Genomic DNA, 22,065 nt, shown 5'->3' with positions numbered 1-22,065 from the left:
CCGCCAATCCAAAATGCGGATCTCTGAACCGACTTCACCGCCCCAACCGGTGATGACCTCGATCTTCGAGGATCAATGAAATACCGCTAGAAACCACGTGTCCCGTAAAACCAACCGAGGATAACCAGAATGCACACTTCGCGTATAGCTGATGTCGTCGAAGAATCTCTAAGATCGTGCGAAGATGCTGCATGCTCCTCCGAACGAGAGTAGACCAATATGTCATCAATGAAAACGATAACAAACCGATCCAGATACTCCGGAAAGATGCGGTTCATCAAGTCCATAAACACCGCTGGAGCATTGGTAAGCCCAAATGGCATTACCAAAACTCATAATGACCGTATCCGGTACGGAAAGGTCTTCTGGATATCGGAATCTCGACTCTGATGATATCCGGATCGCAGATCAATCTTAGAATACACTGAAGTACCTCTGAGCTGATCAAACAAATCCTCAATCCGTGGTAATGGATATTTATTTCGACGGTCACCATTCAATTGCCCGTAGTCAATACATAACCTCATGGTGTCGTCTTTCTTCTTGACAAATAATGGAGAACCCCATGGTGAAACACTAGGCGAATGAATCCTCTGTCTAAAAGCTGGAGTTGAACCTTCACTCGTTCAACTCTTTTGGTGCCATACGACACGGAGCTTTCGATGTCGGCGCGGTTCCGGAATCACCAATAGCGAACTCCACCGCCTTCGAGGCAAACCGCAGCTCCTCCGAAATACATCCGGTATTCCTGATAACAGAACGTTGAGAGTCTGCGAACTACTACCATCCTCGATCGATCAACGACAACAAAACCATGTAGTGAGGCAGCCTGCGCTGAATCGTCGAAATAATCGAGATGCCGTGCTCTAATGCCGGTGAAACTCCACGAGGGTTGGTTCGAGGCCGGAAGGTGACCACCCTCGTCCGCAATCAACGGTAGCATGATATACCGATAGCCAATCCATACCAAGAATGATATCAAACTCGACCATCTCCAATACTAGAAGATCTACCGTAAGTATCATGTTGCCAAAGTCTAACGGCAACCTCGATCTCTGGGTGACGTCTAAAGTATCACCGGACGGTAGGGAGACGGTCAATTGCCGCAACCTAAAAGAGGGTAATCTACCAATCTCCCGCATAAAGGTACGGGATATAAAAGAGTGCGAACTACCAGTATCAATCAAAATATCGCAGAAAATGCATAAATGGAAATCGTACCGCGGAAAACGGATCCGTCGGCCCGCTGGCGTCCTCTCTGGTAATAGCATGAACACGACCTGCGGCTGCGGCGGCTGGGCAGAAGCCTGCCACTGCGGCACTGCTGGACTATGTGCCAGATAAGACTGAGAGGATGGTGACTGATACTGTGGGACTGAGTCTGATACGCCCCCGAGTCGGATAATAAGGTCCCGGAGCAAAACTCTGGGACTGGAGTACTCCTGCCCAAGCATGCCAAATGCCGCGGAGGAGCTACCTCCGACGTGAAGATTGGGCCGCCTCCTCGATATGCCTCGATCGACTAGACTGCCCCTCGACCGACCTCCGGGCCGTGCCGAGCCTTCACCGACCATCTCCTCGTGCCCGCGCTTACAATAAAAGCAAACCGATCGCCCCAGAGCAAGTGGGGTGAGGTGATCTATGGATCCACATCTCAAACAATGAGTATCAGGAAGGTGGTTGCTTGCTCACGAGAAACCGGGAACGTCTCAAGAAGACCGTCCTCGATTTCGAGGCCTACGAGACGCCCGGAAGAACTTTGACTGATCGTCATGACTACTCGAGGCTGTCCGCTCGAGTCTGCTGGACCGCTCAAGTCGACCAGATGCTTTCTTTTCCGTCCGGATATGCCGTCACGAGCTAACTCTATCATCAAAGCTCGATTCAATGCATCGAGTAGGATGTAATCCTAATCCAGAAGTCGTATATGCAGATAACCGCCCAACTCGTATAAACCGCATCATGCGAGTTCGCCTCCGCAACTAACTCGACAAAACCGAGCCAACCGAGGAATTCAGATTATACTCCATCGGTTATTCGCCTCGGACTCATAAAACTCGTGAGACATCCGATAGGACAATGGAAAGAAACGACTCAAAAGCCTCTCGAACTCGGTCCATGTGACGTTGCGCCACCAATAATAGAATGAGTAACCCACCTGCATTAGCTTCATCCCGTAAATGGTAAGCAGCCCCCTGCTTTCTCCCACTCGGAGCAAGCCATATAGAAGAAAGTTCGCTCCATAGTCTCTATCCATGACAGAGCCATACTCGGATCAAGATCTCCGCGGAAAAGAGTGAAACGAGTCTTCATCGACTCGGCCAGTGCTGGAATCCTAGCTCGTGCAGCGAGCGGTCAGAGGAAGGAAACACTGGAGCGATACTACTGTGGTACCGCGGAATAAACGGGAGGAAGAACTCCGGTGCCAGATATAGGAGCATAAGCCGGTGGTACCGCCTGGGAATAAAAGTGGTGGCAAATCGGAGGTACGGAGAAAAGGTACGGATGTGGAGCAACATTGCCATCAGAGGCATCGGGGTACAAAGCATCGTGTCTGCACATGAGGTCCAAGTGGTGGTGGCATCGAATACGCCGAGGTCATACTGGAGCGGATGTCGGGTCACACCAATGGTACTCATGAAATGGTAGGCGTGGATACCGCTTGTGGCCAAAGTAGGTATCTCTACAGGAGCTATCGGGATTTGAGAGCCCGATGCTCCCGCTGCATCCCGAGTCCGTCCCTGACTGACAGGCTCACTAACAAGAGATCCCGTGGTCCTCGCACGTGGTCGTCCAGCACCACGTCTCGCAGGAATACGAGTAGATCGTCTCATATCTGTTAAATTAAATTACAGATATCAATACCAATATAACCAACATAAAATTCCGTCGCTGTCCAGTCCCCAATTTGACCTCAAAATTCCGAACGTACATATCGCCGGAAATCCAAATAAATCCGAAACGGAAATCCGAAACATAACCATATCGAAAATCCGATAATGCCCAGTTTGACTCGCAAACCTGGCTAACCCAAATATCCTGAATACCAACAACCGGTATCCGATAAATCTCCAGAACACCAAAAGCAGGTATCATAACCCGCTCTGATACCAAATAAATTGGTATCAGATAAATTCCGAAAATCCAAAAATACGAAACAAAAGATCGTAAAACTGTGCTCTGATACCACTAAATTGTCACGCCCCCAGAAGAGTCCCTGTCCGAGAAAATTTCGGCAGCATCTCCCCTGTACGGCGGACAATCAAAATTTTCTACAAGCACTAAATACTCAGCCACAGGCGGCTGGAATAATAATAGTAATAAAAATCAATCACCACGCAGTTTATATATATATATTCAGCCTCTGGCTGACACAACCACGCAGTAATAATACTCTGACTCGAAATCAACCCTACTCAACTACACTCGTAAAGCCCAAATCCGATTTTTCTTACCTCTTCTGCCGTCCAGGCAGGCATGTAGTAGAGTAAATCCAAATCATACCAAAACCATTAACGATAAGAATCCATACAAAATCCACAAGTAAAACCAACACAAGACTAAGTTCAAACATAGTCAAATAAGAAACAAAACAAAACCAAAAGACAACTACAGCTGGGGGTCTGCATGGGACTAGCAACTGGAACTCTCTCCTGACAGCATCATCCTGAAATATACAACAATGGAGGCGGGGTGAGTCCAACACTCAGCAGGTACAATTGATATGCAAAGTAAAGAAACAACACCTAGCACTAATCATGCGTACAGTCTCCTGATAAGAAAGATAAAAATGCATCGGAAGTAAACAGGAGAATTCTGTACTAACCAGGTCCTGAATATAAGGTCAAACAGTCCGAGTGGTATAGGAATCCTGTATGCATGTCAAACATAGGTATCCAAACAATATGCAGCATATAAATGCAGCAACCACAAACACAAGCAATAAATGCATCATGCATATAATGCCAATGATGCGTCCTGGTCACCCCTGACTCCAGTCGATCATCTCACACACATAGTGAGGCCGAGTGGGTAGGGTGACAACCGTGCACTCTGTCGTCACTACTCCCGATGAGTGACCGAGTGGACGGATGCTATCGAGTACACCTATCCTCCTACCCCAAATCATAAATGGGGAGCGCAATGCTCTCATCTCCGTACTCAAAGACGGGAGGAATCCTAACACTTCAGTCACACTACCCATGAGCGGACCAACGGTGCCTAACAGAGTCCCTGCTGCAACACACTCAGCCTGAATCGACCACTAACCCATGAGTGGTGGTGTGTGCAGATCCATGTAACTGGCGATGTGCTCAACAATAATGGAGCGGACTATCGCACAGCATGCAATCATGCAAATGATGCTTGGCAATAACCATATAAACATCCTGACCTAATCCATATATATAGAAAAGTGCACCCTAGGTCAACGAATCATATCGAATCAAAGGTACACAGAAGGTATAAAAACCTAAGTCCTGAACATGGTCAAGCATGGCATATCACTACCCCTATAAGCATGTACAAACAGGTAAAATATACCTGAGATGCAAAACCAATCAATCAATCAAGCATGTAAGATTTGGGTAGTGATTAACCGAAACAGATAAGAAACACAATTAATGCAACATGTTAATTTAATTACTAAGCATATCAAATGACATAAGTCAAAAGTACCCGCCTCCGAAAATAGAAAGGTCCGATCTGACTCCGAGATACTCGTCTCGCGTCAAAGTCCTGTGTTAAATTGCACAGTTTAGCTAATTCAATTTTAAACAAATAGCTAAACTAATTCCTAATCCACTGACCAGTTAGGGTTAGTTACATTAACCCCAATTACACCGTTATACAACTTATAAACCTAAATCAATAATTATTGCTAACACAACTAGCAATAATCTAACACAAAGATCGAAACCATAAACCTTACCTCAAATCAACCGCTGCTAGACCAAGCTGCTGCCGGAAAACAAAACTCTACTGCTAGCAAAGATTAATTGCTGCTGTAAATCAAAGGGTCGCTGCCAACAAAGCTAATGATCAAATAATTATCAATTAATTATGTGTCAATTTATCCTTCACTCACATAAATATTAAATCACCAAATTCCTTACCCTAATACTGCTGGATCAAGGTTTGTGGCTGAAGTTACTGCCGGATCCAGTGATTGCAGCAAGGTGGGGGTCAAAATCTCCACTCAAATACTCCTAACCACATTGGCAGGTTACTCTCTGGTGAAGAGCGTCACTGATTGGAAACCGTAGCCTACTCCAGTGAGTGGGGAAATCGGCCGGAAACTACGGCAGAAGATGCCGCGGCAGTGGCACTGTGCAAAGGCTAGGGCACAGCTCTCCGGGAAGATGGCGCCTCCAAGGTCAGCAGAAACACAGTGGAGGAGAGGAATTAAGGCCTCGGCGGCGGATGTTGCGGCGCCGATTAGAGCAGGGAGAGGAGAAGAGAAGAAGTCCTCGGCGTCGACTGTGGTGGCGGCACCGGCGCTAGGGCATGGAAGAGGAAGGCGTCGGGCTGCAGTGAGGAGAGGCGCCGGCGAGTAGGGCAAGATGCGGCGGCGGCCGACGCTAGGGCACAGAGAGCCCTTGTGGCCGACGCTCGGCGTCGGCTGGGGCGGCAGAGGAGAGGAGGAGAAGGAGAACCGCCAGATGGCCGGCGGTTAGGGCAAATTCGGCTCGGCGAAAGGGAGAAGAAGAGAGGAGAGAATGAGGGCTCAGGCACGGGCACAGTAACGAGGAAGAAAGAAAAATATAAATGAGGAAAAAAGAAAAGAAATAAGGAATTTATAAAGAAACAATTCCTCGTTAAAATGGGGTAGCCTAAACAGGCTTTTCCGGGCCCCGTTTTTATCCCCGTTAACTCGTCCGTACGAGCTCCGAAAAATTCCCGAAAAATGTCCAAAAATTCCGGAAAATTCCCTTATTAATATTCGTCATTTTTTTCCCGGTATTTTACATTCTCCCCTACTAATAAAAATTTGGTCTCCAAATTTCAGTGTCTACCATCAGCAAGTATTAATAACAGACAGAAAGTATAAACGCTGAACGGTAAACTAAATCACATACCTCAAGTGAAAAGATGGAGATATCGAGCTCGGATAGTGTCCTCAAGCTCCCACGTAGCCTCCTCATCCGAATGATGCTGTCATCCGACTTTAACCAACCGGATAGTCTTGTTCCGCAACTGACGCTCTTTCCGGTCGAGAATCCGTACCGGAACCTCCTCATACGTAATGTTAGGCTGAACTGGAACTGGAATATCTGCCAGCACATGTGTCGGATCAGGTACGTATCTCCTCAGGATCGATACGTGAAATATATCGTGTACGCCTGACAGGGACGGTGGTAGTGCCAGCCGATAAGCTACCGCTCCGATCCTCTCCAAGATCTCGAAAGGGCCAATGTACCGCGGAGCTAGCTTACCTCTGAGGCCAAATCTCTTCACCCCTTTCGTGGGTGAAACTCACAGAAATACATGGTCGCCCAAAGAGAACTCTAGTGGTCTGCGTCTCCGATCAGCATAACTCTTCTGGCGGTCCTGCGCCTCTGACATCCTCCGTCTGATAGTACGGACCAACTCTGCATCCTGCTGAACTCTATGAGGTCCCAACAACTGAGTCTCTCCAACCTCATCCCAAAGGACGGGTGTCCGACAAGGTCTACCATACAACGCCTCAAACGGTGCCATCTGGATAGCCGAATGAAAGCTGTTGTTATAGGCAAACTCTACTAACGGCAGATGGTCCTCCCAACTGCCTCCGAAATCCATAACACATGACCTCAGCAGATCCTCTAAAGTTTGAATGGTCTGCTCTGACTGTCCATCTGTCTGTGGATGGAAAGCTGTACTGAAACGGAGCTGTGTGCCCAAGGCCTGCTGCAGACTCTGCCAGAAACAAGACGTGAACCGTGGATCTCTATCCGAAATGATACTCAATGGAACACCATGTAGTCCGATGATCTCCCGACAATACAGATCTGCCCATCGATCCAGAGGATTAGTCCTCTGGATCGCTAAGAAGTGCGCGGATTTGGTTAATCGATCAACGATTACACAAATCGCGTCATGGCCTTGTCGTGTCCTTGGCAACCCTACCACAAAATCCATGGTAATGTAATCCCACTTCCACTCAGGAATAGGAATCCGCTTAAGTAATCCGGCAGGTCTCTGATGCTCAGCCTTCACCTGCTGACAAACAAGACATCTAGCCACGAAATCCACGATGTCTTTCTTCATGCCGTTCCACCAATAGGAACGCCTCAAGTCTTGATACATACGGGTTCCACCTGGATGGATCGCAAATCGAGAACGGTGTGCCTCCTGTAGTAGCTCCTGTAAGACCGGATGAGACCGAGGTACGCATAATCCGCTCGGAAGAATATAATACCTCCTCATCTCGTAAACTCATCACGCCTGAAGCTATCTCGATCACGATGAACCGCAAATGCCGATCACCACCAGGCCTCTGATCCTCGTCTTGATCGACGATCGAGCAACCATGGTAACAAGAATACCCGCTGCCGGTCCTCGCCTCAAGATCTAACTCGAGAAAGCTCAATCAAGTCCGTGATCAAGTCCGGCAAGCCAAAGTCCTCTCGACTTCGCCGAAAGTGCATCTCGCAACCACATTAGCTTTCCCGGTGGTAGCTAATGGTACAATCGTAGTCCTTCAGAACTCCATCCATCTCCTCCGTCAAGATTAAGCTCCTTCGAGTGAAAATATATTTGAGACTCTTATGATCGTGAGAATCTCAAATGTGATACCGTAAATGATGACGCCAAAGCTTCGAGCAAAGATGATGGCAGCTAACTCCAAGTCATGAACTGGATAGTTCTTCTCATGCTCCTTCAACCGACGAGAAGCATAAGAGACTACTCGCCGTCGCATCGTATCAGCCCAAACCCCGTAGAGATGCGCGTAAAGTACAAATCCATCCTCTCCGTATAAAACCAAAACTGCCGACACTAATCTCCGCTCAGCTCCTGGTCTCGCAATCCTCGGACCATATGAACTTCATGCCTTCCGGTAAGTCGGTGGCATAGCAATACGCGAGAAGCCCTCGACAAAACGCCGGTAATATCCGCCAATCCCAGAAAACTGCGGATCTCCTGAATCGCTGCTGCTCCCAACCGGTGACACCTCGATCTTCCGAGGATCAACTGACCTCCGCTAGAAACCACGTGTCCCGTAAAACCAACCGAGGATAACCGAATGCACACTTGTCGAACTTCGCGACAGGTGATGTCGTCAAGAATCTCTAAGATCGTGCGAAGATGTGCAGGTATGCTCCTCCTAACGAGAGTAGACCAATATGTCATCAATGAAAGCGATAACAAACTGATCCAGATACTCCGAAAGATGCGGTTCATCAAGTCCATAAACACCGCTGGAGCATTGGTAAGCCCAAATGGCATTACCAAAACTCATAATGACCGTATCTGGTACGGAAAGCGTCTTCGGATATCGAATCTCGACTCTATGATATCCGGATCGCAGATCAATCTTAGAATACATGAAGTACCTCGAGCTGATCAAACAAATCCTCAATCCGTGGTAATGGATATTTATTTCGACGGTCATCAATTACCTGTAGTCAATACATAACCTCATGGTGTCGTCTTTCTTCTTGACAAATAGAACTGAGAACCCCATGGTGAAACACTAGGCCGAATGACCCTGTCTAAAAGCTCCCGGAGTTGAACCTTCACTCGCTCAACTCTTTTGGTGCCATACGACACGGAGCTGATGTCGGCGCGGTTCCCTAATCACCAATAGCGAACTCCACCGCCTTCGAGGCAAACCGCCTCCTCCGAAATACATCCGGTATTCCTGATAACAGAACGCTTGAGAGTCGCGAACTACTATCGCCCCGATCGATCAACGACAACAAAACCATGACACCGTGAGAGGCTACCGAATCGTCGAAATAATCGAGATGCCGTCGTCTCTAATGTGAAACTCCACGAGGGTTGGTTCGGAGGCCGGAAGGTGACCACCCTCGTCTGGCAATCAACGGTAGCATGATATACTAACAGCCAATCCATGCCAAGAATGATATCAAACTCGACCATCTCCAATACTAGAAGATCTACCGTAAGTATCATGTTGCCAAAATCTAACTGGCAACCTCTGACCTCCTGGGTGACGTCTAAAGTATCACCGGACGGTAGGGAGACGGTCAATCGCTACAGTCTAAAAGTAGGTAATCTACCAATCTCCCGCATAAAGGTACGGGATATAAAAGAGTGCAAGCTACCAGTATCAATCAATATATCAGCGAAAAATGCATAAATGGAAATCGTACCGCGGAAAACGAATCCGTCGGCTCACTGCGCGTCCTCTCGGTAGCATGAACGACTTCCCGGAGGAGGAGGTGGTGCCGGCCGGGCGTAAGCTCGCCATCGAGGCCGCTGACTATGTGCGATAAGACCGAGAGGATGGTGACATCGTACTGGCCGACCGAGTCGACATCGCCCGAGTCGGATAATAAGGTCCTGAGCAAAACTCTGGCACTGGAGTACTCCTGCCCAAGCATGCCAAATGCCGCGGAGGAGCTACTCCGCCGACGTGAAGATTGGGCCGCCTCCTCGATATGCCTCGATCGACTAGACTGCCCCTCCGACTGACCCTCCGGAAGCTGCAGTGCCGAGCCTTCACCGACCATCTCTGCCTGGTGCCCGCGCTACAATAAAAGCAAACCGATCGCCCCAGAGCAAGCTGGGGTGAGGTGATCTCTGGATCCACATCTGAAACAATGAGTATCACCGGAAGGTGGTTGCCGGTTCTGCTGAGAAAACCGGGAACGTCCTGAAGAAGACCGTCCTGATTTCTGAGGCCTACGTGACACCCCAGAAGTACTCTGACCTGACTGTCTGCGACTACTCTGAGGCTGTCCTGTCGCCTGAGTCTGCTGGACCTGCCCTGATGTCTGACCCGTATGCTTTCTTTTCCTGTCCGGATATGCTGTCTGCCGAGCTAACTCTATCATCAAAGCTCGATTCAATGCATCAGAGTAGGATGTAATCCCTAATCCAGCAAGCTGTACATGCAGATAACCGTCCAATCCCTGTATAAACTGCATCATGCGAGTTCTGTCCTCCGCAACTAACTCTGGACAAAACTGAGCCAACCGGAGGAATTCTGTATTATACTCAGTCACTGAGCGGTTATTCTGCCTCAGACTCATAAAATCCTGTCGGCGAGACATCTGATAGGACAGTGGAAAGAAACGGCTCTCAAAAGCCTCTCTGAACCTGGTCCATGTGACGTTGCGCTCACCAATAATAGAACGCTGAGTAACCCACCAGGCATTAGCTTCATCCCGTAAATGGTAAGCAGCCAGCTCTGCTTTTTCCCACTCGGAGCAAGCCATATAGAAGAAAGTCTGCTCCATAGTCTCTATCCATGACAGAGCCATACTCGGATCGAGATCTCCGCAGAAAAGAGTGAAATGAGTCTTCATCGACTTAGCCAGTGCTGGAATCCTAGCTCGTGCAGCGACAATATCAGTGAGCTGTGTCGGGACGGCTGCAGAAACTGGCGGAAACACTGGAGCTGATACTACAGGTGGTACCGCGGAATAAACCGGAGGAGGAACTCCCGGTGTTGCTGTATATACCGGAGCATAAGTCGTCGGTGGTACTGCCTGGGGAACAAAAGTGGTGGCAACTGGAGGTACGGTAGGAAAAGGTACCGGATGTGGAGCAACCGCTGCCATCAGAGGCATGGGGTACAAAGCACCGTGTCTGCACACCGAGGTCCAAGTGGTGGTGGCACTGAATACGTCGTAGGTGTCGGGTACACCAATGGTACTCCTGATGGTACTGTAAACAGGGTAGGCGTGGATACCGTCGGTGTGGCCAAAGTAGGTATCTCTACAGGAGCTATCGGGATTTGAGAGCCCGATGCTCCCGCTGCATCCTGAGTCTGTCCCTGACTGACAGGCTCACTAACAGTGGGCATCTCTGGCATATCCAGAGATCCCGTGGTCCTCGCACGTGGTCGTCCAGCACCACGTCTCGCAGCAATACGAGTAGATCGTCTCATATCTGTTAAATTAAATTACAGATATCAATACCAATATAACCAACATAAAATAACAACATACCTATTTGCTGTCTGGAGATGTTTCGTCGCTGTCCAGTCCCCAATTTGACCTCAAAATTCCGAACGAGAATATCGTCGGAAATCCAATAAATCCGAAATGAAAATCCGAACCATAACCATATCGAAATCCGAAAATGCCCAGTTTGACTCGTAAACCTGCTAACCCAAATATCCTGAATACCAACAACCGGTATCCGATAAATCTCCAGAACACCAAAAGCAGGTATCATAACCCGCTCTGATACCAAATAAATTGGTATCAGATAAATTCCGAAAATCCAAAAATACGAAACAAAAGATCGTAAAACCTGGCTCAGATACCACTAAATTGTCACGCCCCCAGAAGAGTCCCTGTCCGAGAAAATTTCGGCAGCATCTCCCCTGTACGGCGGACAATCAAAATTTTCTACAAGCACTAAATACTCAGCCACAGGCGGCTGGAATAATAATAGTAATAAAAATCAATCACCACGCAGTTTATATATATATATTCAGCCTCTGGCTGACACAACCACGCAGTAATAATACTCTGACTCGAAATCAACCCTACTCAACTACACTCGTAAAGCCCAAATCCGATTTTTCTTACCTCTTCTGCCGTCCAGGCAGGCATGTAGTAGAGTAAATCCAAATCATACCAAAACCATTAACGATAAGAATCCATACAAAATCCACAAGTAAAACCAACACAAGACTAAGTTCAAACATAGTCAAATAAGAAACAAAACAAAACCAAAAGACAACTACAGCTGGGGGTCTGCATGGGACTAGCAACTGGAACTCTCTCCTGACAGCATCATCCTGAAATATACAACAATGGAGGCGGGGTGAGTCCAACACTCAGCAGGTACAATTGATATGCAAAGTAAAGAAACAACACCTAGCACTAATCATGCGTACAGTCTCCTGATAAGAAAGATAAAAATGCATCGGAAGTAAACAGGAGAATTCTGTACTAACCAGGTCCTGAATATAAGGTCAAACAGTCCGAGTGGTATAGGAATCCTGTATGCATGTCAAACATAGGTATCCAAACAATATGCAGCATATAAATGCAGCAACCACAAACACAAGCAATAAATGCATCATGCATATAATGCCAATGATGCGTCCTGGTCACTCCTGATGCCAGTCGATCATCTCACACAATAGTGAGGCCGAGTGGGTAGGGTTGTGACAACCGTGCATTCTGTCGTCACTACTCCTGATGAATGACCGAGTGGACGGGATGCTGTCTGAGTACACCTATCCTCCTACCCCAAATTATAAATGGGGGGAGCACAATGCTCTCAACTCCCGGTACACGAAGACGGGGAGGAATCCCTGCCGGATAACACGTTGTGTCACACTACCCATGAGTGGACCAACGGTGCCTAACAGAGTCCCTGCTGCAACACACTCTGCCTGAATCGACCACTAACCCATGAGTGGTGGTGTGTGCAGATCCATGTAACTGGCGATGTGTTCAACAATAATGGAGCGGACTATCGCACAGCATGCAATCATGCAAATTGTGCATGGCAATAACCATAAAAACATCCTGACCTAATCCATATATATAGAAAAGTGCACCCTAGGTCAATGAATCATATCGAATCAAAGGTACACAGAAGGTATAAAACCTAGTTCCTGAACATGGTGAATCATGGCATATCACTACCCCTATAAGCATGTACAAACAGGTAAAATATACCTGAGATGCAAAACCAATCAATCAATCAAGCATGTAAGATTTGGGTAGTGATTAACCGAAACAGATAAGAAACACAATTAATGCAACATGTTAATTTAATTACTAAGCATATCAAATGACATAAGTCAAAAGTACCCGCCTCCGAAAATAGAAAGGTCCGATCTGACTCCGAGATACTCATCTCGCGTCAAAGTCCTGTGTTAAATTGCACAGTTTAGCTAATTCAATTTTAAACAAATAGCTAAACTAATTCCTAATCCACTGACCAGTTAGGGTTAGTTACATTAACCCCAATTACACCGTTATACAACTTATAAACCTAAATCAATAATTATTGCTAACACAACTAGCAATAATCTAACACAAAGATCGAAACCATAAACCTTACCTCAAATCAACCGCTGCTAGACCAAGCTGCTGCCGGAAAACAAAACTCTACTGCTAGCAAAGATTAATTGCTGCTGTAAATCAAAGGGTCGCTGCCAACAAAGCTAATGATCAAATAATTATCAATTAATTATGTGTCAATTTATCCTTCACTCACATAAATATTAAATCACCAAATTCCTTACCCTAATACTGCTGGATCAAGGTTTGTGGCTAAAGTTACTGCCGGATCCAGTGATTGCAGCAAGGTGGGGGTCAAAATCTCCACTCAAATACTCCTAACCACATTGGCAGGTTACTCTCTGGTGAAGAGTGTCACTGATTGGAAACCGTAGCCTACTCCAGTGAGTGGGGAAATCGGCCGGAAACTACGGCAGAAGATGCCGCGGCAGTGGCACTGTGCAAAGGCTAGGGCTTCGGCAGCAGAGGAATTAAGGCCTCGGCGCGATGTGGTGGCGGCACCGGCGTAGGGCAGGGAAGGAGAAGACGTCGGGCGGCTGTGGTGGCGGCACCGCGCTAGGGCATGGAAGAGGAAGGCGTCGGGCGGCAGTGAGGAGAGGCGCCCGTGAGTAGGGCAAGATGCGGCGGCGGCGGCCGACGCTAGGGCACAGAGAGCCCTTGTGGCCGACGCTCGGTGTCGGCTGGGGCGGCAGAGGAGAGGAGGAGAAGGAGAACCGCCAGATGGCCGGCGGTTAGGGCAAATTCGGCTCGGCGAAAGGGAGAAGAAGAGAGGAGAGAATGAGGGCTCGGGCACGGGCACAGTAACGAGGAAGAAAGAAAAATATAAATGAGGAAAAAAGAAAAGAAATAAGGAATTTATAAAGAAACAATTCCTCGTTAAAATGGGGTAGCCTAAACAGGCTTTTCCGGACCCCGTTTTTATCCCCGTTAACTCGTCCGTACGAGCTCCGAAAAATTCCCGAAAAATGTCCAAAAATTCCGGAAAATTCCCTTATTAATATTCGTCATTTTTTTTCCCGGTATTTTACACTCGAACCCTGGGAGTTGACCTACATATATCTCTTCTTTAATTAATCCATTTAGAAAGGCCGACTTTACATTCATTTGAAATAATTTAAAACCCTTATGTACTGCATAGCTTAATAACATTCCAATTGATTCGCGTCTGGCAACGGGGGTATAGGTTTCATCGTTGTCAAGTCCCTCAATTTGGCTGAATACTTTTGCTACTAATCTAACCTTGTTTATAACAATTTCCCCCTTTTCATTTAGTTTGTTTCTAAAAGCTCATTTCATTTCGATTACATTTTTATGTTCTGGTAATGGAACTAGATCTCACACTTCATTTCTTTCAAATTGCGTCAGTTCCTCTTGTATGGCTAGGGGCCACTCTGGGTCACTTAATGATTCTTCTATTGTTTTAGATTCGATGTTAGAAATTAAGGCTATTTGGCTTAAATTTCTAAAATTTGATCTAGTTTGGACTCTTAGATCTGGGTCACCAATTACTTATTCAAGTGGATGATGTAGGTTAACCCTTATGGTTCTAGATTGTTCATTTTCTTGTGGTTGATGTTCTTCTTCATGTTCTAGACTTAGGTTTTCACTTACTCCCCCTTGACTAATGCTGCCTCTAAAAAAGTCAATTAGTTGAATATGAGTTTGTTCTAGGTTAGGGTTAAATTCTTAAAACTTTACATTTGTGGTATCTTCAATTCTTAGTGTATTTTTGCTATATACTCTATAACCTCTATTGTTTAATGAGTACCCTATAAAAATTTTATTTTATACTTTTGAGGTAAATTTCCTAAGTATTCTCTTATATTTAGTATGTATACTGGGCATCCAAACACTTTAAAGTAACTGATATTTGGTATTTTATTATTGTAAAGTTCAAATGAAGTTTTATTATAATTTTTATTTATCATAGTTCTATTTTGTACATAGCATGATGTATTGACAGCTTCTTACCAAAAGTATTAGGAAGTTAATATTCATTAAACATTGTCCTTAAGGCTTTAAGTAGGGTTCTATTTTTCTTTCAACTATTTCATTTTGTTGGGGAGTTTTAGGGCACGAAAATTCATGATGGTAGTCATTTTCTAGACAAAATATATTGTGATTCCTAAGTTCATCTTCGTTGTCACTTCTAATTCGTTTGATTTTTTTGTCATTTTTATTTTCAATTTGTTTGCAAAAGTTACTAAAAGTTTCAAATGTCTCATCTTTATTTTTTAAGAATTTTACTCAGGTAAATTTTGAGTAATCATCTATTATTACTAATTAGTAAAGACTTCCACTTATTGATTTGATTCCATGGGAATCAAATAAGTCTAGGTGTAACAATTCTGGTATTGAATTTGCTGAAGTTTGATTTGTTGATTTGTGAGTTGATTTGGTTTGCTTCCCTTGTTGACAAGCATTACAGATTATTGACTCTAAGTTAGATAGTTTGGGTAAGCCTCTAACTAAGCCATTTAATTTTGTTAGATTTCTAAAGTTTGTGTGTGACATTCTTCTATGTCATAACTAGGTTTCTTCTCTTTGTGTCAAGTGGCATTTAAGTGAAGAGATGGTTAACTTGATTGCATAGGTATTATCTTTCCTAAACCCTTTTAGATTTATGTTAGGGTTATCTATGTGCTTAATTAAGCATTCAGATGAGAAAAATCTAACCTTATATCCAGAATCACATAGCTGACTAATGCTAAGTAGATTGTCTTTAAAGCTATCAACAAGCAACACCTTTTTAACAATAAAGTCAGTTTTGAGTTCGATATTACCTATCCCAATTACCTTTAATTTGTCGTTATTTCTAAAGACAACCATTCCTAGACTTTTGTAAGTTAGTTGAATGAACTTGGTGTGATCCCCAATCATGTGTCTGGAGTAACCACTGTCCAATATCTACTTGATTTCCTACAGTAGGTGGGAGTTATTGTTAATTTCATTCACTTTAATTTATAATTTTAATTAAGTTGTTTAAGGATTAAGTTAAGCTAAGAAGGAAATTAGTTGAAAATTGATTAAGTTAGGAATTTGAGTTATGATTATGTGTTAAGTTTTATTAATTTAATTTAAATTTGATTTAAATTTAATTTAATTTAATTTAATTTAATTTTAATTTAAGTTTTAAATTTAATTTAAGGTTTAAATTTAAATTTGATTTAATTTTAATTTTAATTTTAATTATAATTTAGATCCTTAATCATCTCACCTGATTTACATTTTCAATCAGGGAACCCTATAGTTTTGTGATATGAGTTAAGTTAAATTTTAGGGTTGGGTTTGACTTTGTGTTAGATTCAAGTTTATCTTTGAATTTAACAAATAAACATTCTTTGGATAAACTTCTAAGCTATGGTAAGTCACCTGGACATCATTAGAATAACCACGCATTCGAAATTTTCTAAATAGTCTTATTCATTGAACTTAATACAAAACTCTGGTCTAACCTGTTAAGATTCATAAGGGATAGCTTCAATTAGTTCCACTAAGCCAAATACACCAGGTCGAAGTCATATCTTCCTAGACATGCATAGACAGAGTTTTCCTAACCTACTATCATCCAAAACTTCACTAGTATTGTTAATCAAGTTGAACTTTTGTCCCTATTTAGACTAGTCCTAATTACCCTCTTGGGTAAGTTATTGATTTTGGAGGTATCAGCTAGTCTGGAACCTCCCCCTGAATTATTGGATTTAGGTTTATGTCAGTTTGTTTTATAGTTGTAATATACTTGGTTATAGTTTGAGTTTAGATTATTGTTTTTAGTTAATTTAGGTTTAGTTATAACCTTAGTTGACTTTAGCTCAGAAGGATTAGTTTTTGAGATTGAGGTTGACTTATTTGGTTTATTTGTTTTTAGATGTCTATTTTATTTTTAGGTACGTACTATTGATTGATTCTTACTTGCATGGTTAGCCACGCTTTCAGAATCTAAGCTTTGGTTTGATTTTTATGTTGGTTGATTAAAGATAAAAACATTTTGTTAGTTGAGCTGGACTTGTATCCGAGTCCAGAATTATTGTACACAGCTCTTTGTGATCCAAGTATCATATCAAGGTACTTGGATCTAGTTATATTTTTTCTAGTAGTTCTTTTAGTTCAAGTATTTCGCTTTTCAATCTGAAATTGTCCTCCTAAAGTTTTGCAACTTGAGTTGAGATTTCAGGTTGAATCAGCTCGGTCATTGAGATAGATTTTAGTTGATCGTTAAGTATTTTATTTTCCATACTTAGTTCGTTTATTTTATTTTCAGACATAGTTAATTTTTATCTAAACATGCAATGATTTTAAAAAATTTCTTCCGATTCACTTTCCGATTCTAGTTCATAAGCCATCAGTGCGAGGTAGTTGGTGTGCTTTGGTTCGTCGCAGTCTGATTCCTCCGTGGATGATTCATCCCAAGTCACCTTCAGGGCTTTCTTCTTCTTGAGATTTGGGCAATCATTCTTGTAATGTCCTTTCTTATTGCATCCAAAGCATGTAACGTGTGTCTTGTTGTTGGGAGTAGATTTGATCTTCTGCAAATCCCTTTTAGTGAAGTCCTTTTTTCTCCTAGTGAACATCTTCGTTACCAGGTTCACTAGGTGTTCTTCATCATCTAAGTCTGGGTCAGACTCATCTTCTGGTTCTGGTTTAGATCTAGATTTATCTTTTGACAATCTTGCAACAAGAGCAATACCTTTCTCAAGTTTGGCGTTAGTCGGTTCATACAGTTCTAATTCACATAAAAGTTCATCTAACTTTAATTTAGATAAATTCCTAGAAATTTTGTAAGCATCCAAGATGGATGCCCACATTGCATTTCGAGGAAATGAGTTTAGAGCATACCTAATTAGATCTCAGTTCTCCATCTGATTTCTGATTGCGTGGAGCCCATTGAGGATGTCTTTTATCCTCGCGTGCAATTGACTAGTGAATTCTCCTTCCTGCATTTTAATGTTAAATAATTTATTTAAAAATAAGTCTCTTTTTGTTACCTTTACATGATTGGTTCCTTCATGTAGTTCTATGAGCTTGTCCCATTGCTCCTTTGCATTTTCGTGGGGGTCGACGCGGTTCAGCTCCTCCTTTGTTAATCCGCACTGGATTGTATTGAGGGGCTTGAAGTCGATATGAACCTTCTTCTTCACTTCCATATTCCAATTTTCCAGGTCCATTGGAATTCTGGTATTGTTGACGGGCGCCTTGTATACTTTAGTGACGTTGAACCATTGGTCGAAGTCGGTCTTCAAGTGCACTTCCATTCGCTTCTTCCAATATGAAAAATCATCTCCGTTGAAAAGTGGTGGATGAACGGTATTGTATCCTTCATTTTGGGCCATTTAGAACTGAAATAGAAAACTTGAAGAAAGTACCAAGACTTGGTCTTGGATTAACAGAGTTTTAAGAAAGAGATATCGAGGAACTCGATTGGTGTTACACTAACTTCGAGTAAAAATCGAATGAGAAGGAATTATTTGAAGAGATAAACGTTTATCAATTCAAATAGAATGTGAAAGACTGAAATCCAAAACTAAAACGATTTCCCCTAACTTGATTGGTGGTTGCAGAATAGAACATGCTCTGATACCACTTGTTGGATCGAGTCGCACGTGAGAGGAGAGGGGGGTGGAGCACGTGGTTTTCAAAACTTATCTTTTCTTTAAAAATTTAAAAACAAAGTACGCAGCGAAAGACGAAGTAAGAAAGTAAAATAGAAGAGCAAGTAAAAGAGCACGCGTTCGGTTTTACTTGATTCGGAGCCTTCGGGGACTCCTCTAAGATCCAAGTCTCACGAACCTATCGATAGGCAATCCACTAAAATACTTTTTTCGATACCTCCAGAAAAGGGAATCGAGTACACAGAAAGACAAAACAAGTGCAACAGACTGCACTTGTTCTTTTGCAAATAATTAAGTACACAAATTACAAGTTCGTTACCCAACACCTTCGAAGTGTTAGAGTGTATACTGAAAGCCTAAGCTTTTGTAAACATTTATTATGAATAAAGAATCACATTTGGTCAAATTATCTACATTTATTTGTAGTTGTTCAATTAATTTATATTGTAGATAACATAGTATGTGGTGTCACATACAGAAGATGATGTTATCAATACCTTGTAAATTATAAACAGTAGCTCACGACCAAAATGGAAAGGAACAAACTATTGGAAGGTCGTAGTGTAATTGGGAATTAGTTTATCTTAACGATATAATTACACTAGTACACTTAGAGTGTATTGAGTAGGACCATTAGAGGTTGTTTCTTTTATACTGACTTTATAAAGGAACAAAGACCCCAGTTATTATGGAAGTGTGTGCTCTTAATCCTAATATAATAACAAGCACATATATTTGATATTTATTTCTTTAATTTATCAATGGGTGAGATTTAGTTCGATAAATCAATAAGCCCGATAAGTTGGGAAATGATATCACTTATAGTGTGTGTTGTTGATTATAGAAGGAAACTGTGTCCTAGTGATCTAAGTTGATAATGTCCCTAAGAAGAGCTCATAAGGATTGTCATGTTAAACCCTGCAGATGGACTTAGTCCGACATGACGATAAGGTTGAGTGGTACTATTCTTGGACTAAGATATTAATTAAATGAGTTGTCAGTAACTCACTTAATTAGTGGACATTCGACATCTTAAACACAGGGAGACTAACACACTCATAATAAGAAGGAGCCCAAAAATATAATTTGGGATTGGTGCGGTAGTTCAATAATAGTTCTCTAGTGGAATGAATTATTATTGATAAAATTAAGTTGTGTGTTCGGGGCGAACACGGGATGCTTAATTTTATCGGGAGACCAAAACCAATTCCTCCTCTTGGTCCCTATCGTAGCCTCTTATTTATAGAGTACTATACCCACCTATACCCACCTTCATACCCATGGTGTAGGGGCCGACCAAGCTAGCTTGTGGATCAAGCTAGGGCCGGCCAAACCATTGGTTCATGGGTGGTCGACCCTAGCTTGAACCCAAGCTTAGGTGGCCGGCCCTATTTAATTAAAAAAGAATTTTAATTTTAAAATTTTCTTATGTGAAAGATATAATTTATTGGAGAGATTAAAAATTAAATATCTCTTTTATAAGGTTCTATAAAAGATTAAAGAAAGAGATTAAATCTCTTTTCTTATTTGTAGATTGGAAAGATATTTTATTTTTCTTCTTTATAAATTATTCACATGTTGAAAAATTAAAATTATAGAAATTTCTTTTTATCAACCATGAAGGAATTTTAAAGGGAAATTTTATTTTTTAAAATTTCTGAAGATAAATAAGGAATTTTTAATTGTTGATTGAAAATTGTCTTGTTTGCTCTCCATGAGGTGGCCGGCCATGACATGAGGGATTAGGAAATTTTGTTTAATTTTTCTTAATTAATTCATGTCAAGGAAAGTTAAGGAAATTTTATTGTAATTAAATTTCCTTATTTGTCAAAGCTAAGGATTATAAAAGAGGGGGTTTTGGGAGCCTTAAAGGTGAACAACCTCTATTATTTTCTCCCTCTTTTCTTCCTTGGTGTGGCCGACACTTTTCTTTCTCTTCTCTCCATCCTTGTGCCCGAACCTTTCTTCTTCCTTGGAGATCTTGTGGTGGCCGGATTTTAGCTTGGAGAAAAAGGAAAGAAAGCTTACATCCCTTGGAGCTTGGTTGGTGGAAAAAGATCTTCATCTTTTGGAAGCATTGTGCTTGGCCGAAACTTGAAGAAAGGAGAAGAAGGTGCTTTGGTGGTTTCTCATCTCGGAAGATCGTTGTCCACACAACGTCCGAGGTTAGAAGAGGAATACGGTAGAAGACCTAGAGGTTTTTGCTTGCAAAAGAAAAGGTATACTAGTATTTAATTTCCGCATCATACTAGTTTTACTTCTTTGTAAAAATACCAAATACAAGAGGCATGCGATTCTAGTATTTCGAATTTGTTTTCGATGTTGTGTTCTTTTGTTTTTCTTTTCCTTGTGATTTGATTGTTCTTTTTGGTTGACCTAAAGTTATTTAAGGAAATTAAATATTAGCTTTCCTTAAAAGGCTTTGTCCAGGCGGTGGTGGTTGTTCCCATATCCAAGAAGGCCATGTGCCTCGCCATGCAGTCCTGGAAGCCAATTTTGGAAATTAATATTTAATGGAATTAATAACCTAGGTGATTTGGATCGAACGTGTTAAGTTCTGCAGGAGATCCAAGTCTAAACCTAAAAGAACAAATAGATTAAACTTTAGATCAAACGTGTTAAGTTCCGCAGGCGATCCAAGTTTAATTTAAAAGAACACATGGTAGCTAGGAAAAGGTTCAGACCTTTTATACAAAATTTTTGTACAGTGGAACCATTAGGTTTTCCGAGTAGCAACCAACACGAAGATTGTCAACCTAGGCTTGTTGTCGGTCGGCTCCTCAGCAGTAGTCGGGTGCAATAGCTTCGTAGTAGAGTCACAACAAGAAGCTGGAGCAGTCGGAACTTCAAATGGACGCATAAAAGCTTGTATGGAAGTTGTTATAGAAGCTTAAGTTGAGAAGCTCTTATAAAGGCTGTGGAAGGCGCCTTCAAAGGCCTTAAAGGCGCCTCCAACACGATAAATTTGATCTCAAATAAGCCGACTCTTATCCGTGACAAGGTCTGATTCTTATCCTACGGAAGACACCTTCCATGTATTGAAGACGTCTTCTATGAACAGTGTCAAGGCGTCTTCCACTGCTTAAAGGCGTCTTTCATCTCTTAGAAGGCGTCTCGAGTACTGTTCATTTGAGACTTTTTATGCTCTTTTTGCCCTGCAAAATATGTTAGTCTCATAAACTAAATAATAACTTGCAAGACAAGTGTAATCATAATGATACTCATTAGTAATTAGACACTGTCTCTCCTGAGACCAGGATCTAATCAATGTCTCAATTTAGGGATCTGAAATTGAC

At 42.8% G+C, this 22,065-nt stretch overlaps 2 long non-coding RNA genes across 2 annotated transcripts; both read right to left on the bottom strand.

Moving 5' to 3' along the window:
* Positions 1 to 4,680: 4,680 nt before the first annotated feature.
* Positions 4,681 to 5,141, bottom strand: LOC122011220. The gene is made up of 3 exons (XR_006119931.1): positions 5,115 to 5,141; positions 4,931 to 5,033; positions 4,681 to 4,737 (listed from the first exon to the last, which is right to left on the bottom strand). It is a non-coding gene; the product is annotated as an uncharacterized LOC122011220 (long non-coding RNA).
* A 7,851-nt stretch (positions 5,142 to 12,992) lies between these two features.
* Positions 12,993 to 13,632, bottom strand: LOC122011212. The gene is made up of 3 exons (XR_006119929.1): positions 13,385 to 13,632; positions 13,201 to 13,303; positions 12,993 to 13,007 (listed from the first exon to the last, which is right to left on the bottom strand). It is a non-coding gene; the product is annotated as an uncharacterized LOC122011212 (long non-coding RNA).
* Positions 13,633 to 22,065: the final 8,433 nt, after the last annotated feature.

Source organism: Zingiber officinale, chromosome 1A, assembly GCF_018446385.1.
Source record: "Zingiber officinale cultivar Zhangliang chromosome 1A, Zo_v1.1, whole genome shotgun sequence".
NCBI classification, from domain to species: Eukaryota; Viridiplantae; Streptophyta; class Magnoliopsida; order Zingiberales; family Zingiberaceae; genus Zingiber; species Zingiber officinale.
Note: the sequence above shows the minus strand (reverse complement) of the source record. Positions and strands in the feature narration are given on the sequence as shown.